This window comes from Marmota marmota, unplaced genomic scaffold (genome assembly GCF_001458135.2).
Source record: "Marmota marmota marmota unplaced genomic scaffold, marMar, whole genome shotgun sequence".
NCBI classification, from domain to species: domain Eukaryota; kingdom Metazoa; phylum Chordata; class Mammalia; order Rodentia; family Sciuridae; genus Marmota; species Marmota marmota.
In genome coordinates this window covers 51,375,095-51,384,841 of record NW_025999842.1, presented here as the reverse complement: position 1 = coordinate 51,384,841, position 9,747 = coordinate 51,375,095, and positions in this window count along the sequence as shown.

The window sequence follows — 9,747 nt, the reverse complement described above, 5'->3', positions numbered from 1 at the left end:
TTGACTTGTCCATTATCCCTCCTTATGTTTATCCTCTTAAAACTATTTCTAGTTGCTTATTTTTATGGATCCCCAAATGATTCAAGGAGAAAACTGAGTTTTAGCCATTAAATAGCACACTCAAGGTCATACAAATTGTATGGGGTGGAGGTGGGCCTGGATCCTCAGACTCTGAAACTAATGATCTCTGAACACCTCCCACCTGTCTTGGGTCCTGCTCCAGAGGGAGCCAATTATTGATGATTCAGGGCACACATCACGCTGGGTCCTTCTCCAAGTCTCCCTCTTGCTTTGCTTCTTCCCTCTTGCCCAGCTCCATTTGGCATGAGTGAGGGACCCGCCACAGGGGCCATGCCACCCAGGACTTCCTGGAGCCCAGTGTCTTCCTCACTGGCAGAAGCAATCTGTTTGTAGTCTGACCCCACAACGGGACAGGAATGTCAAAGGCCCTGGGTTGTGTTATTATCCCCACAAGTCTCAAAGCATAACACCTGGCACACAGAAGGTACTCAAAACTAATTCCAGGAGGGGAGTAAGGTGTTCCTGGTGCTCTGGGGTATTTGTTGCATTAGTTGTGTCTGGGTGGGGGACTGTGGATAACTGTAGGGGGAAGACTATGCTTTATAACTTTGCTTGGGATTTAGGCATTTTGACTTGTTTACAAGTGCTGAGAAATCAGTTAGCCTGTTTAAGATCAAGTGATGGTGTGAATTATACCTGTTCTTAGCTTTTAACTCCCCTCCCTTCTCCTTCCCTCACCACCTCTCTTCTTCTTTTTTTAAAAACTATCTTTATTTTATGTGTTTATTTTTATGTGGTGCTGAGGATCAAACCCAGGGCCTCGTACATTCTAGGTAAGCTACCGCTGAGCCATAACCCCAGCCCACCACCTCTCTTCTTAACCTTGATTACTTTAGTCCAGGACCAACTCTGAACATCAGCAGGAGGAGTTTCAGCAACTTCAGTCTCATCTTTGCTCTTATTTGTGGTCTGGCCAAAGTCATCCTTATTCCTGAGACTCAAATCACTTCTTTTTTTTTATTTCTTTCTTTCATACATAACAATAATGGAATGCATTATGAATGTAATGCACTATTCACAGCACAATTTTTCATAACTCTGTATATGAATTGTAATGCAAAAAAAAATTCAAATCACATCTTGATTCCATATTCTGGCAGCTGACTCTCCTTGTTCCCTGTGTCTGAATATCTGCCTCCCACCCTGGCTTGCTTTCTGCCTGAGAGGTGGCTCTCAGGACCTGAGCCAGCTCTGCTCTCGTCAGTTCTTGTCCTGGCTCTGGATTCAGCCTCTGGAGGAATTGCTTCTTGCTGACATTCTGGATGCCTTTTTCCTGCCTCTGTATCTCTTTGAATTTAGCAGCTCCTGAGATAATCAGGGACCCCCATAAGGACAAAAACAGATGCATTCCTAGGTCTTGGATCATAACCTGACAAGCCATTAAAAGGTCCCAACTTATAGTTTGTCGAACACCAAATGTGGCTCATTTATCCATCCTCAAAGAGTGTATCAGCTTTAAAGATCAGGTCTATTGTTAGAGCCAGGTGCCCTCAGCATCACTTTTCCAAAGCTAAAGGGTAATTCTGTTGAGGAGATCCCCAAATGGCAGATACCCAGGGCCTTTGACTTGCTACCTGTTCTTTCACTTATCTCAGTCTTATCGCAGGGCTGGGATGCTTAAGTTCCAGTGCCCGCTCAGGTTGAAGTGTGTATAAAGCCAATTAACATGCCAAGCCCCAGTCCACCCCTTCAGGTGGTGGTACTTCTTTCTTTTATTCAGTGGAACTCATCTGACACTTCCTTGTCAGAGTGGCGTCTCCCTCCCAAGCTGAGGCCCCAAGTAAAGACGGCCATATGTTAGTATTCACATGACTTAATATCATTTTTATCATCATTAGGTCAAACTTTCCTTTGTCCAACATCACTTCCGGACCCCTGGTCAGTCTAATGTATGTTTGACCAAATGCTATTCCTCTACCCTGACACTACGCCAGCTGACAGATATAACCGTTATAACCATTGCTTATGTAGTTTTCTCTCCTCACTTGAGCATTTCCAGCTTTGTTCCAGTGGGTAAGTTCAGATCCAAGCTTTCCTCCTCTCCCACTTCCCCATACTTTCTGAGATCCTCACAGCAACTGGTCTGTGTTGCATAAGACAGAATCTCACTGGAGTGAATTATCTGTGGCTATGGGGCTGCCACACCTCCATCATGCTGCATTTAGCTGTCATGCTGCATTTAGCTGTCATGCTGCATTTAGCTGTCATGCTGCATTTAGAACTGACAATGAAAAAAAAGGCAGAGGGGGTGATTTACAAGGGGTTATGGTTTATATATGAGGTTTCATCCAAAAGTTCATTGTGAAACAATGTAAGACTGTTCAGAAGTGAAGCAATTAGATTATGAGGAATGTAATCTAATCTGGATTAATCCACTTATATGAATTAACTGGGTGGTAACTATAGGCAGGCAAGGTATGGCTGGAGGAGGTGGGTCACTGGGTGTGTGCCCTTGGTTTTATATTTTTGTCCCTGGTGAGCAGAGCTCTCTTTCTGCTTCCTGGTTGCCATGTCCTGAGCTGCTCTCCTCTGCCACACCCTTCCACCATGATGCTCTATCTCACCTCGGGCCCAGAGCTATGGAGTCAGCTGATCAGAGACTGAAACTCTGAGTCAAAATAAACTTTCCCTTCTTTTTAAGTTGTTCTTATAAGGTATTTTGGTCACAGAAAGGAAAAGCTGACTAAAACACAAGGATTGAAATTCTATTTGTAAACTTTTATTTCTAAACTAGGTTATGTGCACATGGGGGTTGACTATATTATTGCATATGTCAGAAACATTTTTATACCTAAAGGGAAAGTAGGAGCACACTGAGAAGCAGGCAAGGGAGATGCTGAGCAGAGGGGGGATGTCTCCTCCTGGTAGAGTCCCGGATGGAGCTCCCATCCTTGATCCTTGGAAGCATGAAGGATGCAGGGCAGGCACTGATGGGGAAGGGACAAGCATATCTGAGGAGCAGAGCTTCTCAGACATTGATGTGCTTCTGAATCACCAGGGTTAAAATATAGATTCAGTGTCCCTAAGTCTAAGGTGAGGCCTAGGGAACTAGGAATATCAAGGAATTAGAAGACACTTTGCAAAATCCCTGGCCCCAGTGCTTCTTTCTCACGTTCCAGGCTTCAGGAGTAGCAGGCTGCAGCATTTGACTGCCCCCGCCCCCCGACCCAGGCAAAGGAAGGGCTCAAGACACCAGAGTGAAACATATTCTGGGAAGGGGTCTACTGTGGTTACTGGCACAAAGTTTGAGCTAGCTCGCTTTCCATGAGACTCAGGAGGAGGGAGAGAAAGGCAACGGTCCCTCAGTACCCACCAGGGATGGGTTTCAGGATTCTTCCTGCCTCCAACAGATACCAAAATCCATGGAGCCCAACATATTGTAAACATGCTGTAAACAGTTGTTGCACTATATTGTTTAGACAAGAATAAGAGTCTGTGCATGTGTTATGGTTTGGATATGGGATAATAATGCTAGACATGAAAAGACTAGACTATGGAGCTGTAACTGAACCAGTTCATCTTAGTTTGAATGGCCTAACTTGGTGGTAACTGTAGGCAGACCTGGGAAGGTAGGTCACTGGGAGAGTGCACTGGAAAGGTACATCTTCCTGTGGCTTTGTTCCCCAATTTCTATTTCCTGGCTGCCATAAGGTGAGCAGTTTTCCTCCACCATGCCCTTCCACCATATTGAAATAAATAATAAAAGAGAGTGAAACAAATACTAAAAGATAATTTCCCTAACCTAAATAAAAAGACTTTTCAGATGGAAAATACTCAGAAATATCCTGTTAACACTTCAAAGTTCCAATAGCAAAGCTTGAATAGGATGCCTAGGAAAATAAGCATAAGATTGTCACCACACTTTTTTATTCATAATATTGATGCTAGAAAGCAGAGGAGCAAATCTCCAAAGTTCTCACGAAAAAATTACTTTGAACCTAAATTCTATAGCCAGTCACATGACATGAATGAAGACAAAATAAGATATTTAGTGACTCCGGAAGTTTCTCCCTGTCTGTCCTTCCTGGTGTGACTTGAGCATGCAAGGCAGCAAAGGGAAACATGAGTCCACTGAACAGAAGAACTGCCTGAGGAATGAAATCACATGAAATTTTAAGTTGTTGGATGTGAAAAAGGCCTACAAATGGGGAAGAAGATGGGGAAGGGAATGTTTAGCTGAATGGGAGAGGGAAACTTTTTACTTTCATTTATCAATGGTTATTTTTATTGATTTATTTTTATATTTTAACATTTTGTGATCAGTTTTTGATTAATAATGATAGAAATTTTTAGACATCTTCTGATTAATACTTTTTCTCAGGAGTGGGAACTGGAAGTTTGTGCTCCCTGTTATTCAAAGCTGTTCCAGCCCTAGCTCTCCAACCCCAGCCGCTTTAAGAGGTCTGATGTCACCTGATGTCTTGGGAGTCCCAGTGCAATTGGAAAGAACACTTCCCTGCAGAGACACCCTGGGAAACCTGCCCAGGGTATACCAAAGGAGGACAAATCCCCCTAGTGCCCCAGTGCTTCCAATCTCTGAGCAGGAGGATCTGGGGGTCAGAGCCTGTACCCTGCTGGTCTCCACAGCTACCCCTTCCCTCCTGCTTGGCACAGGGAGGATGGGGGATGCTCTAGCATCACTTACTTGCCTTCAGGCCATCCATATTGGATTTTCCCTTAAGCTTAAACCCAGACTTTAAAAAGAAAACTCCAAGCCCTTGGTCCTTTTGAACTTTGGAGCTATTTTTCTCCTGGGAATTTCTGGCATCCTTTGCTTGGGCTCTTTGCAGCTGACTGTTACCAAATTAATAATGGGTGGATTCACACCTGGGATGCCCCAGGATCAAACATCACACTTCAGATCTGCAGATGAGGGTTTCTGGGTATAATTTAGGGAGACATTTTTTTTGTTGTTGTTGGGCATCTAAAACTAGCTTTCTCATCAAGGGAACTTTATTTTTATTTTTTGTGGTGCTGGGCCCCACACATACTAGGCAAGCTCTCTACCACTGCTTGAACACTCTACACCTCCAATCCTAAAATTAGCCTTCCGGAGTGCATCTTGGCATGCGTCAGTCTAATAGTCCTGAACATTCATATTGTCAATCTCTGTGGCCAAGATTGGCAGCGCCTGAACACTGCTGACTCACCCAAGAGCTTTTGCAAACCATCGTCATCACTACTCTGAGGCTTCTGCCAAGTGGATGATAGGCGGTGCTTCTGGGAAGAATCGGATTTCTGATTGCAGCTTGCCATTCATCAAGTGGTGAGAATTTGCCTAATTGCATCCATTGGCCTAGAATGTGCCATCTCTGCACATTTGATTACTGCTTTCCCATTCCACAACTTATTCCACTCCTCCTCCATGTTCTTCCATCCAGTCTTTTCTCTTGGAGGTATCATTACTCTCCAGCCTCATCTTATAATTGCAATTAATTCCAGTGGGATGCAACAATTTCCAACAAAGCATTGAAAAAATAGTCCTTGAAGGACTGGCTATATTAAGTTACTGAATCATAACATAGTAGATTGCCAGGGATCTTGAGATCACTCTGTGAAGCTCTCTCCCCTCTCCCAGATGGACAAATGTGGCACAGAGAGGTTTGTTAGCTTGCCAAAGATCTTACAGCAGTAAGTCCTCCTAGGTGGTACTGGGATACAGAATGTACAGAACACCCAGAAACGTACAATCATCAAAGAAATAGAGGTCTTCTGAGGACAGTGAAAAAGTAATTGCAATTTCTGATAAGTAAGTATTTTGGAGTTTCCCACCCATATGCAGTAAGCAGCTGGCCTCTATCTCCACTGAGGACAAGATAAGGAAGGAAAAATGTTCTTAATTACAGCTGTTGGGATTGAATTTATATATGAAACAAGAAGAGCTTTATATTAATAGGGAAGGGAGTGTTTAGCTTAATGGGAGAGGAAAACTTTTACTTTCATTTGTATCAATGGTTATTTTTATAGAGTTATTTTTATATTTTAAGCTCAGACATAGCGAATAACATGAGAGTTGAGACCCATTTTCTGTAGGTCTCTAAGGTCGGGTAATGTCAGCAGCTGGGTAGAGAGCAGTCTCTGATTCTGTGAAATTTGTGTGACAGTCGGAGAGCTGAGTTGGCCCTATGGTGCTGAGTTGGCACCTCCAGGTACCGATGCCTGTGTGTGTGGAACAGGTTCCTTCCTGAGGGATAGGGGGTCTTGCTTTGGAATCACATGCATTCAGAGTTCATATACAGGATCACAAGGACCACCCATGGGAAGTACCAGCAGGAGCTCATGAATTTCTCAGTAGGAGAAATCTGATTTCCATGCCTCATCCTTGAGAAATCAAAGCCAGTGAGGATCACTGAGAGAGATAAAAATTTGAATATCAGCATATTTACCTCTTCAGGGGGATTTTTGAACGATTTCTCTGATTTGAAGTTCAGCAAAATATATGCTTCTGAAGTCCTTTTGGCATTGATTTTCAGTACCTTGGAGGGACTGCACTCTCCAGCTTAAATCGTGATAAATCACCAGAAAGGGGTTCTGAGGGGTTATTTATACTCTGAGTTCTTGGGGCCATGGGCTGGGTCTTGGGTCTGTGTTCAGGCTGAGTTCCACCGTGAGGGTGGAAGCTGTACTGTCCCTCCTGTCCCTGTGGAAGCGATACTAAAATGCTAACTGAAGCACTGACTCTGAACCGTGACCTGGCCTCTCCCGCCCCTTTCTCTGGGATCCCAAATGAAGGGAGAGAGAGTTCACATCTCCTGGACAATATTTGCTGAAAATGTTCTGCAACGTTTCCCCAGGATGTATTTAGTGCATCCTAATCTTGAGAGAGGCCAACTCCCTGAACTTTAAGGTCAGGAATAATTAGACAAGAAAATCCCTTCTCTGGATTTCATGTAACTGTCAAAAATGGTGAATAGCGGAAATGCTGCTTCAGGTCAGCCTTCTCACTCCCCTGAACCCTTGCACTATATTGTTTATAGAAAGAATGTGACCTCCCCGTGGCTTGATAAGGTGAGTGTTGCTATTTTTGCTTTTATTTCTTTATGAATTCCTGTCATAAGCAGAAGTCTGGAGAGATGGCTGCAGACACCTTAAATAAACCCAGTGATGACTGGGGATTGTTAACTCACCCTCTCATTCACCTTTCTTTTGCTGCAGAAAATGCCTTTTTTTTTTTTTGATAAACATGTTTTGGAAAAATGATTTAAGCTTTTGTGGCAATAAATAGCTTTTTATGTCCTATTCTTGTTGCCTTAGAGGTCAGCCTTACAGAAAGCACCATTTCATTTCCACTTTCTATAGGATCTTAAGGCCTCCTCCTCCTCCTCCTCCTTCTCCTCTTCCTCCTCCTCCTTCTCCTGCTCCTCTTTCTCTTCATTTGATTTCTTCATTTTTTAGATGATTTCTCTATTTTGAAACACATACAAATATCATCTCTATGCTTCCTGTACACTCTTCCATTCTCCCTAGAGTGCAAGGTCTCTGATGATGGGGGTTGCTTTTCATATTACATCCATGCCTGGAGTGCTATTTGTCTACTGATCTGGGTTCAATGCCTTAGACAGAGTAGAGGCTACACAAAAGTTTGCTGCACCAAGTAAATAAAACTCTTACTCACTATATCAACTGTCTTGTGTCCTGGAGACATAGCTTGTTTATGATAAGGCTGGATCAAGTTTTGATCATTACTTCAGTTTTCACTGACTTCTGATAAAACCCATACATCCCACAAGTGGGAATAGAGAAGTCAGATGTTCTGGCTCATCAGACAATGCAAAATCTGATTCTCAATGCTTGTTACCTGGTAAACGGTTGGGGCCCAAATTCTGGGGAAAGAAGCCAGAGTCCTCTGACCACTGTTCAGAGATACAGGGTCTGGCCCAGCATATTGTTCAAATAAATTGTGTTCAGAGAGTTCACTAAATGTGACTCTTCCCTTAGCAGTATGCCTGAGGCCAACGACCCATTGGTGGCTGACAGGCTTTGGTGACATGGCCCTTTCTGAAATGTTCTTCAAATTGTATGCCTGGAGCTTAATTGGGGAAACATCCACACTACTTTATAGATGAAAACTTAGGAGGAAGAGTCGGTACCAATAAATCATTTTAATAAGAAAGAAGTAGAATTGGGTGGACGGACTAATATTTTGTAGGAATTTTAAATCAGGAATTTAATGATGCAAGTGATTTTTTTAATTAAACTTATTAAAGTGATGAATTCATCTCTTATGAAATGAAATCTCCCAGTAAAAAGATCTGAATACTTAATGAGGAGATAATACTGTGCCAGGAAAGTCTCTGGGGCCAAGGCTCAGGTATGCACCTATACGGATTTTAAACTTCTAAAACCCTTGAAGCCATTTCTTCTTTTTTTCTTTTAATCCTCTCATAGTTTAGGTGTAGGCATCCCCCAAAAGCTCATGTGTGAGACAATGCAAGAAAGTCTAGAGATGAAATGATTGGGTTATAAAAGGTTTAATCTGTATATTAATCCCCTGATAGGGATTAACTTGGTAGTAACAGGTAGGCAGGTAGGGTGTGGCTGGAGGAGATGGGTACCTGGCGTGTGTGCCTTTGGGGTTTATATTTTGTCCATGTTGAGCAGAGCTCTCTCTCTTTGCTTTCAGGTGCCATAATACTAGCTGCCTTCTTCAGTTACAATCCTCCACCATGATGCTCTGCCTCACCTTGCACCCGAAGGAATGTAGCCGGCTGTCTATGGACTGGGACCTCTGATGTGGTGAGCCCCCAAATAAACTTTTCCTCCTTAAAATTGTTCTTGTCAGATTCTTTGGTCACAGTAGCAAAAAATATGACTAAAACAAGGCCTGTGTTTATTCTATAATCATGAAAAGTGTCCAGTTTTGAGTTTGATCTATGCCTGAGAAACAAAAAGTAGATGAACATGGCTTTTGTCTTATTTCTTAGGGGAGGAAAAACTTTTCCTGTACCCACTTAGGATCTATTATTGAGCCCTATGAATGAAACTGACCAAGGAAAAATGAACATGAAGGAGGCATACAGAATGTATTTTTAACTTAATATGCATGGTGGTTCCACAAAAGAAGTGAAAATCCTAAGAAGCAGTTAGACTTGGGGGCTTATAGACCATTTTAACAAAGGATGATAAATTGTGAAGAAGTGAACAAAAGAAAGAGGGCTTGGTGGTTAATGTGGGAAAATAAATATATGAGGGAAATAATGGTAGATAAGGGTTATTTAGTAAGTTTTATTCATATAGACTCAGCTCTGTGCCTTTTCTGTCTCTGTTGATGAGTAGTTTTTCTATTCCCAGCATGTGATGCTTTTAGGCAGAAAAAGGGAGGGCAGAGGGCTCTTTCTGTATCTGGTTTTTCTTCATTGCTTTCATTTCAAAATAATCCTCATGCCAAGAAGCATATTTTGTGATGGCATATTTTGATATCCTTCATTTCATGTATCTCCCACCTCACAAAGAAAAAAGAACCACTAAAATTTCTAAGTGAAGAAATATTTGGAATGTTATGCTTGGGTGAACATATTCTGGGAGAAAAACATACCTGGTTAGAGGAGAGTGATGTGGGTGCCTTGAGTAAAGTGGGGTTTCTCCGCCTCAAGCACTCAGAGAGCAGGGCATGACCCAGGATCAGACACAAATGCTAATACAAATTCTGCATGTTATGGGTTCCAG